The sequence below is a fragment of the Lates calcarifer genome, linkage group LG9 (genome assembly GCF_001640805.2).
Source record: "Lates calcarifer isolate ASB-BC8 linkage group LG9, TLL_Latcal_v3, whole genome shotgun sequence".
NCBI classification, from domain to species: Eukaryota; Metazoa; Chordata; class Actinopteri; family Centropomidae; genus Lates; species Lates calcarifer.
In genome coordinates this window covers 17097840-17115241 of record NC_066841.1, presented here as the reverse complement: position 1 = coordinate 17115241, position 17402 = coordinate 17097840, and positions in this window count along the sequence as shown.

The following is a 17402-nucleotide window of genomic DNA, read 5'->3' as shown; positions in this document are numbered from 1 at the left end:
CATTACTAAGACACTTTATGTTGGATTTTCCTTTGTCACCAAGCTGTAGTTACTTCATTTTAACACCTGAACCATATGAAAGGGTCTTAAACCTGCAACTGATGACTACGTACATCATGATGTCCAGATAGCGAGTATTATTACAGCCTCATGCATTCTACTAAATATGGAGAAATCCAAAGCTTGATAGACTTGCTGAACTGTTTTGGTTGCTGAGCAATGATTGGTCGATCGCTACATGATCACATATTAAAATTAACATGAATGTGTGTGAGACATTTAAACAGTGGTCAACAAGTGTGACTTTCTAACTCTGACATGATGACCCGCTCAGCATGTCACTGTCTGGGTAAGACAGTTACTTCTTATAAGAATAGGATTTTTTCTTTTTTTGCTCTCAGAGCATCTAAGCTGAGTCTTTTTTCTTAAGCTCACTGATGTTGATCACCACAGGGCCTGTGTCAGAGAATTAGAACGGGTGTTACTGAAACCCTTACGTTGCTTTAATTGTCAGAGTAAATGAAACCTCATGATAAATGAGTAATTTGGCAGCAAGTTAGAATGTGTGGTTTCTTACATGTCCTACCTTCTCTTTTTTTGTATTTAAGTGTTTTTTCCACCATCAGTACCACTTTCACCCCTTTAGAATAACATTATTATCACAAGCATGAAGAGCACCACAATTATTCACAGCCCGCTCTTTCTCAAGTTAGGAAATCGCCTTGAAAATTGGGCAGGCCTGCAGAGTGTTTGCCACTTAAGTCCCCAGTCCTGTGCTTTTGAGATGTGTGCATGTGTGTGCAGACATGGAAACTCCACACCATGCATGCTGTCAGATCTCAGACCGTAACATAAACCAATTTCCAACAGTGTTTCTCCTTTAATCGTGTTAAGTAACAATAACAACAGTTTAAGAAAAAAAATAGGTATTTGATCATTTCAGGAACAAATGAAGCAAAATCCAGATGGCAAACATTATTTTAATGCTGAAATTATAAAAATGATTGCATACCACTCTGCAATGCATTTAGAGGTGGATGAGGTATAGAATGACAAAAATCCTATTTGGATTTTCTTGCTCTGGCAATTATTGAAACTGTCGGTCATAACTTTATAATAGATTTTAGAATGATACCTCTTAAAGCTCTGTCAGACCTGGTTTGCGGCTCTAGCTCAGATGCTTTAACGCATGAGGAGCTGGACTACATCACTGCAGCATCAGGCGAAAGGGTCCTTCTGGTTGCCCTGATGTCCTGATACAAGGTCCAGAGATTTGACCTTTACTGTCGGGGCACAGAGTCACAGGGCAGCAAAACAAATCATATCTTATTATCCTTTTAACAGTAGTGGTATCAGTAGTAATGCTGACAGAGGCATCACCCATCCAGACGTCAGACATGGGAGGACTGAAATAATCGGGCACAGCAACGTTTTATTGATTTTGTGACACTTGTATCTTTATAGGGCCTCCATTCTACTTTACACTCATTTTCTTTGCTCTGCTCTACTCTGCTGTGTCCTAGTCTTCACTACTCCACTTTACTGCACTCTAGTACACTCTGCTGTACTTTACTGCACTCTACTCAATTTTTGCCAGCTCTACTTTACCCTGCTCTTCTGTTCTTTGCTCTAGCTGGTATATGTTTTTTGGAAATATACCACTTTGCAGGCAGCACAGGGCCTGCAGTGAGAAGATATGGACATCTTTGTTTATCTGAGCATTTCAGATTAAGTATTCTCTGAGGTTATTTGAGTCTTAAATGGTAAACCTCTGGTGATTTTAGATTGTTGTCTTAGAGAAGTCAGTTCAATTAATGTATTTATAAGAAACAACAAGAACATTGTTGGTAGTATTTCGAGTATCTTAATGGGTTTATTGGCTGTGTTGAATGAAACTTTGGCAAAAGTTTAATAAGGATAATTTCTATCATATTCTGCTTTCATTCTTATGTGGTGAATTTCAGCTATTTCTTTCTGTTCTGATCTTCTCTGCTGCTGTCTTTCACACACACACACACACACACACACACACACACACACACACACACACACACACGCAGTCTCCACATTCACAATTCTGTTGTCACAATTTTCAGGATATTCAGGAAGATTCAACTCCAACTCCATCAATATTTGATCACATTGATGGAGTCAGTCACCTAAATCGTTGTCTCTGTCTAATGATAAATATTGCCAAATAATGCATAGACCTAATGATCTCTCTTTTTGAAATGTTATGTCATCAAGCTCCTGTAAAAAAGTAATGACAATACTTAGATTCCATAAAAAACTGACCACATGACATTGTAACAACCGACATCACTTATCAATTTGGTATTTAGCTTATAAGGATACAAATACAGATAGTATGGGACTATAGAAATAGTTTTGACTGGTAGGTGTTTTCATCTAAAAGCAATAAATCATATTCAACTCTAGCTGCCTCTGCCCTCTTTGGCTATATTTCATAACTTTATGCAGTTCTACCATACCACACCACTCTCACATGCAATAAACACATTCAAGAGTTTGTCACTCAGACCAATTTGTTTGACTTTCTTCATACACAGTAAAAATCGCTTTCTCCCACCTAAGTATGCCCACAGTCTCGGCTTGGCCTCTCATTGTTTACAGGAGGGAGTGAAGCCGTATCCCTTAACTTCTGGCACAGTATCACTTTACGTTGGATTCAAAGCAGAAATCTTCTCACAATAGGGAAATGATGTCATAGTACACAGAGAAGGGGGTCAACTCAAAAGCAGGGGCCACTCTGAAAAAAGCTATTTGTTGACAAACCATAAAACAGAGGAAAAAAAGCAGAAATGTGTTACCCCCAAAAAACAATGAAGCACACAGCTAATGAGTCACAGCACTGTGTGAGCATACACAACCCAGATGACTCCAGTCCTCTTCCATGTTGTGCTTTTTTGCTCTGAGTTTATTTCTCGACGGCATCTGGTGCACCGAAGTTTAATCATAAGTGTTTATTCAAGGTACAGACACTTAGACCAACATTATCCTGTAGAGGTCATTCTTCACTTTTTAACAGTGCTTTAGCCCATATAGTTTAAACGTGTTACTCTCATTTTTAATTATATTATAAACACTCATTAAAGAACAAATAAACAAAGGAAGCTGTGCATCATCCAAACACATATTCATTAATGTGTGTGACTCTTGTGGCGTTCCTGCTGTAGATTTATGGAGGTTGTGTAATAGACTGACTATAAAAAACACTAATTAATAAAACGACAAAAACAAATCTGATTATCAGAATAATTTTCTGTTAATTTACTAATCAATTAATTGATTAATTGACTAACCATTGTAGCTCTAATGTAAAGTAGTTAAACTTTTCTACCCCTCGAATAGCTACAGTACATAATTGAAATGCTATTTACATGTTAATGCATCAGTAATAATAACTCATTTATAACATACTGTATGTAATGAACAATTTCATCTTCCATCACTTCATATAAATACACATTTTCTAGGCTGTCTCATGTTGAAAAGTAACGAAATGAAGGGTCTAAAGTTATGCTAGTTGCTAGCCGCTCTGTGATGCTAGAGTCAGCTAACGTCCATATGCAACAGGCTTATAATGACAATACTAACATTTGAGTATTGAGAAGGTCAAATTTTTCATGTTCACCTTCTTAGATTAATGGTTACCATGGAAATATTTGCTAATTAGCATACAACAAAATACAGCTGAGGCTGATAAATATGTGACGTTGACAAAAAGTCAAACTCATGGAGCTACGGGTCAGAGGATCACCAAAGTCAGTACGCTTCATCTTCTGGTGACCATGAATGTTCAAAATTTCATGGCAATCTATCCAGTAGTTGTAGAAATATTTCAGTCTGGGTCAAAGTAGTGAAATAAAGGACTTAAGATCAGAAGGTGTAACAAAACCAGAATATTTCTTACTGCTGCAGGTTTATGGAGCTTGTGTCAAAGGTTGACTGTGAATAGAGCTTAATAAAAATAGTGACTTCCTAACAAATTGCCTGATAATGTGCACACTTGTTTTACACTAAAACCTGAATGGACTGTTGACAGTTTTTTGATTGGGTCTGATTAATGTTTAAATTCACAAAGTCAGCACTTTAAAATGCATACTGCAAACATTTAGCCACTTTAAAAGCAAAGTATTTTTTTTTTTCCTTTGTTATTATCAGAGTTCACTGTGTTCCCACTAAGTTTTTGTGCGTCAAAGAGATGAAACATTACTCGACTTTGAACTGCGACCAGAGACAAGAGCTGAAATGATTATGTGGAGCAATGAAGTCATTAATGTGGCGAATGGACGTTCTCCTGCTGTGTCAATGATTTTAGAGTAATTCTGGGATTGTGCTTGCATGCTCGCTCACACACGCATGCACACACACACACATGCACACACACACACACACACACACACACACACACACTTTCTCTCACTCTTTCTCTCTTTTGCTCTCACACACACACACTTAAACACATTGTTCCTTTGGGATCTGAGCTTATTCATGAGTCTTATTATGCCAAGGTTTTCAGGTTTTCCCTTTTGATGTGTCATTGTGTTTCTCCAGCCTTTTAGGTGGTTTTCTTCTTTTCTGAGTAACATTTCATGAACAACCTCCCCCCTCCTACAGACACATACACACACACACACACACACACATACACTGCCCCTCTCATCACCTCCCCAAACACCCCACTTCACCTCCAGTGTCCCCTTTTGGCACTAATGATGCCATGTTGTGCATTTGTCTAATTTTCTGAAATGTTCCTCCTCCGGACTTGAGGAGGTGCTCGGGCAGGTTCTCTGCGTTATACCCTGAGCTGACTGGTTCCAGATTTCTGGAGTACGAATCACGATAGGTTGTGCGTGAGAAGAGCCAGTCGTTGGTTAATTTGTTTCGAGGTTTGTTGTTGTCTTACTCATCCATGTGTGCTTGTGTGTGAGGCAGAAGAATCCGAACAGTATGTGTATATTGTATAAATCCTCTTGTTAATAGCAGAAGATAAACACATTTCTTAGGTTTTCTGTTTTCTGTTTCATGATGCATCAACCCATGCACTAATTCTTATCACTAGTTTCACAATTTCAAGACACCAATCAGTGTGTGAGTGTTGTATGCAATCAAGTCTCTTTTCAGACCTACTGAACTCAATCACACACTCACCCCCACCCCCTGTGCCCCTTGAATATATCCCAAAACTGCCTTAATTGGTTTAAATTATTTGAACTACACATGATCTCCAAATACTTTCAGTCCATGTTGGAGCTACAAGACTTAATCCGAGCTTTGAATCCCACTTTGGCTTTCTACTGATTCCCCATGCAAGATGCATATGCAGATTGCACATGAGCTCTTGTGAAAATAGAGGCACTTGTGGTGAAGGGTCTGAAAAGTCTCCTGAAGTGGTAGACTCTGCGGCCTAATTAACATGCCATAGGTGTTAATTGGCAGCTGGCAGCAGTCAAAGCAGTAGCAGGTGAGCACCAGTGCTTGTTGAACTTAGATGCACTGAATAGCACAAGGAGTCACTGGAGGTTTATACGGCAACGATTTGCAAATCAATGCCCACGGCTGGAGGTTAATTTGGATGTGGAGAAGTCTGACATCATGTTTCCAACCTCATTCAGGAGGTTAAAGCACCATTTTCCCTTCTTTTTTCTTTTCTTTTTTTGTTTTGTTTTTGTTTTGTGCCCAAAGAATTTGATCACAACATTTTAATCTGAACATTTCACTGCAGTGATGTGTGAGAGTTCATACAGTATAATTGCATTTTTGAAAATCACTGTGTCAATATATCTTTTGATGTGGAATAACTGTGTAATTCCCTTGTAAACTGAAAAGAAATCAGTTATTCTGAAGCAAATTACTCATATAAACTTCATTTCCATCTGTGATGTAATCCACCTGCTAACATTTAAAGTAATAGCACTTGAATGAAAGGTGTGAAAAGCCTTCATATTCTTCCCAGCATAATTCACTGACAGCTATAGAGCAGTGATGGGAATGCAGAGGATTAGTAGACTTCCATTAACAATAGTAGGTAATAAGAAATGCATGTGGATTATTCTAAATGCGATTTTACTTCAGATAAGTACACATCCATCTGTTGTTAAATCCATTAAACACACTGATTCCCGCGTTACTGGAATGACACAAACGAATTTTGAGTTTCCATCTTTAAAATGCGTCCCGTGCTGATATGGAGGAATCAGGTGAATATCTATTACGTTAAAACAAGACTCAAAATAACTGCTATCGCGGGATATAACGGGATTTAACTCTCGGAGCAGAACAAATGGTGCAAATTAATCAAAAAGTTAATGGAACAACATTTTATACCAGAAACCCTGCATTAAAGGATGAATTGAAACGTGAAGGAAGTGGAGATGGAGCGATTAATTGATTATAAAAGCAATGGATATCGTTGTTGCATTTGTACACGTGTCTTGTCTTTATTTAATTATTGGAAAGCTCCTAAGGTCCCAACTTTCCTCCGCAGGGAGCTGATATTTCTCAGTTCTCCTCCTCCGCCCCTCAGGGCAGATGTGGCCCACATTCTCAGCCTGAGCCACTCAGAGCTCCATGAAAATGAACCTGACCAGTCAATTAGGAGAGAAGGAATAAAAAATTTAAAATTAAAAAAAAAAAAAAAAAGCTGCGACCAAACACAACCATGGCGTGCAGTCCCAGCTCTGAGTCAGTAAACACCCACACACACGTGACATGCCGTATAGCCTGCGACCGAGATTTACGTTTGTCATGACTGGTTTATTACTCGTTACTCACTCTGGTTTCCATTCCGTATTATTTACGGCTATTTTTTTTATTATGTCTTAATTAGGCTGCTATTCCTCAAATGCTGATGCGCCTATGACTATCACTGCACTCTTGAGCTTATTACGGCCATGCACACATCAGAATAACTGGATAACTTTGACATTACTATGTGGCATAGACCACCTGACTCAGTCTGATGAACTTCTCACTATCAGCTCACCTTCAGATCCCCTGCAGACATGTTATTTGAATTATAATTTGTGTCCTAAGGTTTTTTTTCTGCCAGAACAGCGAAGTTGCGAAGATGATAAAAGCAGATCTATCCCTTCTCCCTCGTTGGAAAATACAGAGTCTATGAATATGCAAATGTTTTTCATTTCAAAAGTTTAGCTGCTGCGCACAAGATGTCTCAGTCTCGGTGTATGCGCGCTATAGAGGCTTCAAGTTTCCTCATCACACTTGTGAATGTCGCGTATTGGACCACAACTGGCTTCCAAACAAAAATCATGTTCATAAGTGTCTTAAACTCGGTGACCCGAGAGAGCGCACAGAAACTTTCTCCAGACGAGTGTGAAAACAGCCTTTCTTTGCTCACAGGCCCACATCACCCTGCACAGTGAAGATACACACATTGTCTGAGCGGATCGGGTCTTTAATATGATTTCTATGCAAATAATATGTTCAAATGATTCTCTAAACTTTTTTTTTTTCCTTTTTGGGCATTGAACTAAAAAGTCTATTATTTTAAGTGCAAGTCATTTGTCAAATGAATAAATAAACAAATAAATAAACAATCCCACCTTCAGTGTACCTTCTCTGCAGTGGTGCTCAGTTAGATCTGGATCTGTTTTTTAATGACTTTGTCTTTATTTTAAGTTTATTATCAGGGTAAAAGAGGAAGGAGAATCAGTAAAGCAGAGGGATGCATTAGTCTGTACGCATTTTTTATTGGATATAATGCTGCCAACTGCGTCCTGGTCATTAACACCTATACCTGCAGTCATGATGCAAAGCCTATCAATAGGAGTTATTAAACTTTAGTACGTTTCAGTCAGTAGCTGTGCAGGCCTGTGTAGATGGAGTTATTAAAGGCCTAATGCAGGCACCGGAGACAGTTATTTCCCCCCCAAAAAAAACAAAACGATTTCCCACAAACAAACAAATAAACACATAAATAAATGAGACTTGGCGTCACAGGGTTGACTGTGCAACTTCTACAAAACTTCTTTCTGAGGCCGTGGACTGGTTATAATATTTCCCTGCGTCGTAACACTTCTAATTTCTGGTGCAGCTCTATATTGGTTCTGTTTTCAGGCCTTTTGTGCAGCTTTGATCTGATGCAAAAATGTGAGTCGCACAGTGTGTTTGGCGGTGGAGTTAAGGGGAACAGCTTCCTTCGCTTTGGGGCAAAACACACTCGTCTCTTTCATCAATTAGCCTACCTCCCACCACGACTCAGCCCCACATGGAGTTTCCCCCGAAACATATTTGGTTCAGTTCATGGGAAAACAAAACATCCATTTTTAAACACATTTTTCATCAACTTGACTGTTCGGCATTAATATTTTACTTGTGACGGTGAAGCCAAGCAACACAGTTTAGACCAATGAGGCAAATATATTAGCTTCTGAGTACGTGAGACTGAATGAGCATAAATCTGTTCAGTCACTCTAGGTGGCGAGTTTCGTCAATTTATTAAATTGCAACATTTTCCCAATCCCCTTGCACGGAAAGCATTGTTTCTTTCTCTTTTTTTCCACAGGGCATTATGAATAATTAGAGGCCAAACACACAATCCTGCTTAAGGGACACCAGGAAAGACCTGCTCTGCACTGAGGCGCTTGTGCCTAATGCCAAACCATAAACCATAAGCAGCTGTGAGCGATCAATTATTAATATATACCGGTCGCGCATGGGCGACGCTGACTGCAGTTCCTGACGGCTGCTTCCCCGCGAAAGTCATATTTTGACTGTATGAGCATATTATAAGAAGTGATGAAAGAGGTATTCTGAGTCTTTGCATGAGTAAAAGCAGCAACACCACACTGTAAAAATACTCCGTTACAAGTAAAGGTCTTGCATTGAAAATGTTACCAAAATAAAAGTAGAAGTAATCAATACTGAATAAACGACCATTGTGACTGTTATATTATCATATGTTATTGAATTATTACTGCTGATGCGTTATCAATAGGCAGCATTTTCACTGCTTTGTTAGTTAATAAGGATGCATCATATTCTGAGCATATGCTTTGTAGGAAAAAGCTTGATACAGTAAATTTAGCACAATGAAAAGAACAATATTTCTCCCAGAAATGTGAGTATAGGAAATGGCCTGAAATGGAAGTACTCAAGTACAAGTACCTCAAAACCTCTACGTTCAGTAAGTAAATGTACTTAGAGTTACTTTCCACCACTTGTTCTGTATCCTCAGGTGTCTAACCATGACAGACAGGCTGCTGTAATAAGACACAGATTAAATGAAAAGAAGAAAATATGCAGTGTTTTTGTGGAGGAGTGATAAAAATAAGAATGAGGCTAAATAAGGTTCTTAAACAGAGCTGAGTATTTCAAAGGGCTTTCTTTTAAGGACGTAAAAAGACAAAACATTATGTTGCATGATGGTTATTGTGAGTCAGCAACTTCATCACACACCACCTCTCACCTTCACAAACATGATGTTTATTTACAGTATATGTGGCCTGTGGGTGTTAAAAAAGAAAAAAAAACTAAACAAAAAACAACGTATTGCTTTTTGGCTTCACCAGTGATGCTAAAATCTAATTTACACTTATTTAAAGGGACCTTTATAATAAATAAAGTAATATTTACAAAAATAAGGCAATTCTCCACTGAAGAGTAAGTCGAGGAAAAAGGCATCACAACTCCCTTGGCTCCACTCACTCATTTTGAGAGCTGCTAAACTCCTTCTAATCAGGCCAGTTTGCAGAGTTTGAACTGGAAAGACTCCAGTCAGCAGGTTTACCTCAGCTGAACTAAAAGAGCTTGTGACTGTTCCCGCCTCTGGAGACTATTCAACAAATAACTTCAACAAAACTACACGTGCGAACATCGTGAGGTTGATGAAAAATGACACAGACCCAACTACAGACAACAACTAAACTGACCTCCACTGGTGTTTTTGCAATGTTGTAAAAGTGTTTTAAAAAGTTGTATAAAATATGAGCAAAACATGAATCACTTGAGAAACGTTCTCTCCACAACTCAAACCCTTATTCATTTAAAGTCCAATTAAAATTAAGATTTAGCACCACATCACTTATATTTATGTGTTTCTGCAGAAATACACTTAGTAGTTAAACTTAAACTTAAAATGAAAACTTAAGGGTTTTCTTTAAAATATTCTACTTATCAATTTGGTTAATTTAGATGAAAGTGTCCTTTAATTGCATGGTGGGTAATTTGGAAAAAACACAGAGCGCTAGTTTTAAGTGTTTCCATCAAGTGTCACCAGGTGTCTGTTGACAGATGGCAGTGATGTGTCTGTTTCTCAGTGATTTGTCACACACTTGTTTCTAATTTCTGAAACACATAAAATGACACCAGCAGCGATCGCTTGGCGGATTTTTTTTTCTTCTTCTTTGCCTTAAAAAATGTTTTGGGTGGGTAAAAAGGTTAAAATAACTTGTAAAGTTAGCTTTGTTTTGCTGCCCGCACATTCACAGAAATTCAGATGGGAGATTTTTTTTTTTTTTTTCAAGCACAGTAGTTTTTTAGTACGTGTATGGTGATGTTAATGTTGAAGGCTGTGACAAAGCGTAAAGGAAATTCCATTTTCCCTGTGGGAGCCCACGGGTGCCCGCTCACAGAAGCGATCTGCTGTTTGCGAAGAAGAAACGTTCCCAAGATGTTTATCGGTGAAATGATCCAGTCGGTGCAGTCCTGCTTAACACATGACTTCAGGCTATCTGATACGTCTCTGCAGCCAAACAGCGTCGTTGCCGGCTACTCGACTGAAAAGATAAGGTGCGTTTGGGAAATGTTTGTTTCTGTGTTTAGTCAGGATTTAATGACAACATAAACTTATCTTGAAAACCATAATGAATGGCCATTAGGACTACAAAGGTTTCCAAATGGTGCGCGTTCAAGGGAATATTTTAGTGTCATATCAAAATTACAACTCGAGTAAACCAATTTTCTCCACACAGGAATAAACACAGACTCAAGTGAACCGCAGAGATCAAGCTCAGAGGAATATCACAAAGTGTTTTCCAAACTGCAGCAGACTTCTTGAGCAATTAAGAGCGTTTGGCTTTGAATGGTAAAGGAAATAGCTTTCCTTGCTGTTAAATGTCACCAGAAACGCGCCTGGGGCATAAAGTGACCACTTTGTTTTTGTTTTGTGCGCTTAAATCCCTCTCACTTACAGCGATTGTGATATCACAGGAAAGCACGGGTGTCTAGGTCAAACCAGAGTCGAGGCTATACCATGGTGTGGAGCAGAAAGTACCAGTATCAGTATTGGGATCAGTATTGGTTTCCCTTGGGTGCAAACTGCTACTCAAATTCTTACAAAAATCTTTCATTTGTGTGTGATCTGATATTACTTCCTCATCTCATTTTTCTTTTTTGCCCAAAATGTTAAAAAATAAATGATTAAGAAAGAATGTGGTGAGAGGATTTGGCCTGTGCTGACCATCATATCAGAATAATGCTGTGATAATGCAACAAGTTGAGAACTGAAATAGGCCTTAGAGCACTCAGGACCTTCATTAGGAAGCTTCACAATGTATAGATATGGAGAGATTTTTGCACAAGCGAAGGAAAAAAAGAGTTTATCCCCTATTGGATGGGGATGAAACAGAACCACCTACGTAAATACTGAGCATTTTTAGATTTTGGTCTCTCAAAGCCAGAAAAAATGTCACTTCTGGTTGCATATTTTTCATTTTTGTGCCTCCATGTTTCCATATTTAGATTTTTGATGTTATTGGAGTCAGCAGCAGAAGTACTTATCAGACCTTGTTTGATTTTTCTTCAAACTACCTTCAGATTTTGATTGTGAACATGTTTTTTTTGTTTGTTTTTTTTTTTTTGCCGTCTATCTGTATATTCACACGGCTCTTTTATTCCAGTTGAAGTTGTAACAAACTCGAGTCACGAGTACAAAGAGCGGTGTCTGCAGGAATTCCCTCAGGTCAGAGAGAAAGCTGTGTTTTGAGGACCTTCTTAGCAGCCTTTGCCTCACTGGCCTTTGACCCCAGCCAGCCCTCTTTAGTGAAGGAGCATAATCCACCTAACATGGATTTAAACAAACAGTGTAATCCATAACACTCGGCCGTTGCGCACCATCTCATTCAGGTTATGAGCCCTGCTGCTGTTATGACTAGCATTGCTTTGAGTGGGTGATTTGTCTCACGGACTTTATTGTCCTTTGGCAGCAGGAGCGAGTTCTCACTGTAATTTCATGTGTAATTCCCTGCGGTAACATCCAATTGAAACGGGGAGAGAGCGATCTGTGTCTGAGAGGGTGTTGCTCTTGTGATTCCGCTGCAAATCACACACCTGCGTTACAACTTCAGTGCAAAAACTGTGATTGTGAATCATGGTCATTCTGTTTTCCCAGTGCACGGCTCTGTGTGTGCTTCAGTACAGCTGTGTTTGTGGCCCTTGCACCTCTGCCCTCGCCCGCCTCCCCGCCGCTTCAAGCCTCACTGCACCCACCCCCCCCCTCCCCTCCTTCCTTAAAAAAGTTCATCAATATTTTGGTTGACCTTTGACTTGACCCGCACAATTAAACAATGGGATTTTGGGTACACTAAATGGCCTGGCTTTGCTACAGAGGGCAGACTAATGAGAGGATGTCGTCTTTAGTTTATAGTTCAGTCCAGAAAGCAGTGGAGCGGAAAAACAACCCGACGTTCCGTTAAGCTGCCTCACGCAAACTTTCAAAGCGGGGGCACTCTGGAATCAGACTGGGCTTTCCAATGTCATTTACCTTCACTCATATAACCCCGCCCATCAACCTTCATCCCCTCCTCCAAGTTTATCCTGCTCTGGTCTCTGACGTTTCCTTTTTTTTTTTTTCAAACGTGTATCTAAGTTGCATTTCCTCTTCCAATTCACCCCTTGTTTCATGTGTCACAAGAGGAACAAATGTTTTGCAGGCTTACATGAACACATGTGGAACAGTGCTGTCAGTCACTGTCCTGCATGTGCTGTCTTTGTCCGCCTGTGTTTGTGTATGTGTGTGTGAGACAAAGGCTGTTTTTTGTATGTTTAGCTGTGTTATTGATGTACTTTTCCCTCGGTCTAGCCAGTGTTGCTTTTTCAGACTCTCCCAGCTGGAGTAACAACTGACTGCTGAGCTGCTTTTTTTTACATTTATTAAAAGGTCTTGACTCCAGATCTTCTTCCTCAGCAGTCATAGGTACAAAACACTTTGTAACTAATTACATTTACCTAAGTACAGTCCAAAAGTACTTTCGGAGGTACTTCCATTATATGCTACTTTCTAACTCAGTGCCAGTATGTCTCAGTGGTAGTCGACACGGAGTGTTTTTAACCCAGCTATGTTTATTTGGCAGTTAGAGTTACTGGTAAACTTTGTGATTTAGGAGCTCACATATAAAACCAATAATTAATCTGTCAAATATTGTAATACATTAAACAAGTAATACATCAAACAACCTGTTTGGCTTTTGTACCATTAAAATGAACCAGAGTCTACTTTATAAGCAGTTCAACTGAAAATTGATTTTTTTTTTTTCTGTCATGCAAAGTTGCTTAATTTGAAGGAAGATCTATAGTATGTAATTCACAAGAAAAAAGGAAAAAGTAAAGTTTGACAGTAATATCTCATTCCTGGTTGGGTGCCACTGGATTAAACTACCCAGTGGTAAATATGAAATAGTAAAATAAACCACAATTTCACATTTATATATGTAAATACATACATACATACATACATACATACACAGTTTTATGTGTGTGTATATAGATAGATGTAGTCTGCACAATGAAAGTCTAACATAAACAATAAACAAAATACATTTTTGGGAAGAGCTGACTGACTATGACTATGTTAAACAAATAAAACAAATAAACAAGAACACAATATAAATATATCCTCGACTCCACACCATGTAGATTTTAATGTTAAAATAGAATTTACATTTCTTATACTTGAACGTTTAACTGACTAAATAAAATATCAAAAATCCAAATACTTAACTTTAATGACAGTTATACTTCCAGAGGTGGGTGGACTGAGAAGACCAGGACACATACCCTCAGTATTTATGAAATCTTAGCTATGGCCCTGCATCTCTGTGCTAAAAGAACAAACCGTAACCTGATTGTAAATCTAATGATAATGACCTGCTGAACATTTGTTAAAAAGCTGTTTCAGATTGTGTTTGGGCCCATTCATTTAACACTTGATGACATTTTCTAAAATCTTGGAACACTGTTAAAAAGTTAAAAACCAAACTACAATTCTGTGCTCTGATTGTTTCCAAGAGTGAAGCTTAACAGACGCCGCTCTGCACTTCAATGATTTATAAGTGCATCAGCTGTATGTTTACATAGTATAATGGCACTGAATCTATCAATGCCACGGTATTGTCACAATGGAAACATGTGTGCTGTTACTGTTATATATCTGAATGCCAGTAATATTATTAGCAGAGCCCCTCCCCCTCCCCTATATAAACACACACATGCGTACACGCACACTTCAACCCTATGGTGCACATACACGCACTGGCTTCATCTCCATCCATTGGTCCAATCTTTCGAGGAACCTCCTCCCAGAGCGACAGACTCGATATCTTTCGCTCCAATAATCTCTCACAAACGCTGCGTGTGGCTTTGGTGTCCCCGAGTGCTCTCCGCACGAGATGGCTCAGAGAGGGGCTCACCGTATGACCACGCAGGCAAATAAACACACTGTACACACACATAAACATCACTTCAGCTGCAGTACTCCTGCTCCACAGGTACATTCTTAACGTCACCGTTTTGGCAGCTCATTATTAGCTTTGTTATATATCTCTCAGGATAACCAGTAAAATAGATGCATTTGCTCATCACGCTAATGTACTTGGAGGGACTTTCCTTTATTAATATTATGATAAAAGCTTTGAAATATCACCTGATGTGTTGGATGAGGGGATGAACAGCATGAGAAATAACAGCGACAAAGGACAGAGATGAATTGATTTGGGAGAGTGGGACCTGCCGTCTCCAAAAACAGAGGGAGGAGGGCTGTGTCATACACAGTGTGTGTGTGTGTGTGTGTGTGTGCATGTGCTCGAGATGGAAATAGACAAGGAGACACATTATGGGATTACGGATGTGATTGTGGGCTAAAGGGAGGTTAGAGGACCTGGCTGTCTTGGAGCGAGAGGACAGGGGGAGCACTGACTCATGTGCCCCCTCACAGTGAGAGTCCTCAGTCCAACCCTGGAGGAGTTTCACGCTCCTGCAACAACAGTGCTCAAAGGGTGGAAAGTGCGGTGGATGTCCAACAACAGAGTCAACAGATTCCAGATGGACACAAACAACAGGAACATAAAATATGTGATAGGAAATGTGACTTGAGAAAAAGGAAATGTCTCCCTTTTTGGCACATTGTGACGGCTTAGGAGGCTGAGAGTGGATGATTTGCTGGTGGCTCTGTGTGTTTACTGGCACTTTGCCCAAACAGCGGGTTCATTACCACTGAATCAGTTACAGCAGACTGACACCCAGACTTCAACTCGCACACCTCACCGCTCTGATGAGACCGCCCTCCTCCTCTTCTGTGCCAAGATACTTAGAGACCTCCTCTTTGGATGATGCAGGCTATGACCTATGAAGCAGAAAAACACACCTAAAGAAAACCTAGACTGTTTTTGTTCTTTTCACTCAGGAGAACTTTTTTTTTTTTTTTAACTTCCTCTGGAATCCAGTGTTTTTGTACACTAGTGTCAATGATTCTGTTCATTTTGGCATTACTGCTGATTTTACTTTATTTCTTCATACCCAGACAAATTCATCACTGTCCTTCCTGCTGTTTAGAATTTGAGTTTAGTGTAGTTTATAGAAATCAAGAGGCAGTTCCAATTAATAAATAAGTGAGTGCACCACTAAATTTCTCAAAAAGTTTATGGCTGGTGTAACTAAACTTTGTGTACTGTAAAAATAAAAAAGTCCACACACAGCAGTGGTAAACAGCCAAAGCAGTTGAATGGAAATATGCATTTTTTTCTGTGGGAGGAAAAGATTGGAGCTGGACCATGAAAATTAGGTCTATGTGGAAATGGAGGTTTCTCTGAAACAGATTATGAATCAATTTGTTGTTCATTACAGTACACTGAAATTCCAACTAGAAACACTGTGTATAAGTTGCTATACTGCTGCTACTGCAGGGACCAGAAACCTCTTGGTGTCCCAGCTGGTTGACTGACAGAAATAGCCTTCCATAAAATGACATTTTTACACTTTGGTTTTTGTCCTGACTTAAAAAAAAATAGATACCACAGGTTAGTTAATGAGCTTTAGAGGTGCTGGTAGGTTGACAGAATCAGGTTTGCTGCTTCCCCCTTGTCTCAGTTTTTGTGCTACACTAAGTTGGTCATCTGCTGGTTTTAGCTTTATTTTTACTGTACAGACATGCAAGTGGTATCCCCTCAACTAACTCAGCAACACAGCAAATATTATATCAGACACTATTTTCCAAAATATTTAACTATTCCGTTAAGATATGCATAAAGAAAATGTGCAAAATTCACTTTGCAGGAGCAGAGCTGCAGCAGAATCTACCTCAAAATAATCTCTCATAAATGAAAACACATGCAGCTGGCCCTTTAGAGTGAAAAATGATTGAGAGCCGCAATTGAAAGAGGAAGTAAAGAAGGTCAAAAAGTGATCTTTATTTTCTTAAGCATCCATACCTCTGCTATTAGCCAGTGGTAGTTTCTTAACCTTTCTGGTCTTGAATCAAGGGCCTGCTCAGTTGAGTTTCCCTTCCAAATGGAATTAGACTAAAATTACAGCATGAGGTCATGGCTTTCTGGCAATGAACCCAACAACTGAGAGAAAAGGGGTTAGCAAAAGAGATTTCAAACCTTTGAAGAGCATAGCTTGGTATAGAAATAATCATAAAAAATAAAGTAAATTATATTTACTGAAGTATGTCAGAGCATGTTAAAGCCAGAAACCTCAAAGTGGGAGGACTATAGCAGGAGTTTTATGGAAGTGGCCGGTTTCGGCATTCTTGTGATATTCCCAAGGAACTAAAGATAGCAGGGCTGTAAAGTACACATTGCTTGTGTGCAACAAAGACATACACACATAGAGCCTTACAAGTGAAAGTTTGTTCAGATAGGTACCTAAAATATAAGATGTGTTGCATTGTTTTTACAATCACAGCCGCTCGCCTTCTAATTATGTGATCTTGCAAAATGGCTGTGGTGTTGCATAAATTGTATATTGTGAGGATGGCAGCAAACACCAAAGACAGAGAATTGGTGTGAGACGTTACAAGAAAATTCCAAACTTTACACTTGGCTGGTTATGATAGCAGCGTATGATGGTGGGAAGTTGTGTTTTTTCATCGTGCTGCGTCTGGTTTTTAACATCCAAGTACAGGTTCTTTTGCTTTGCTT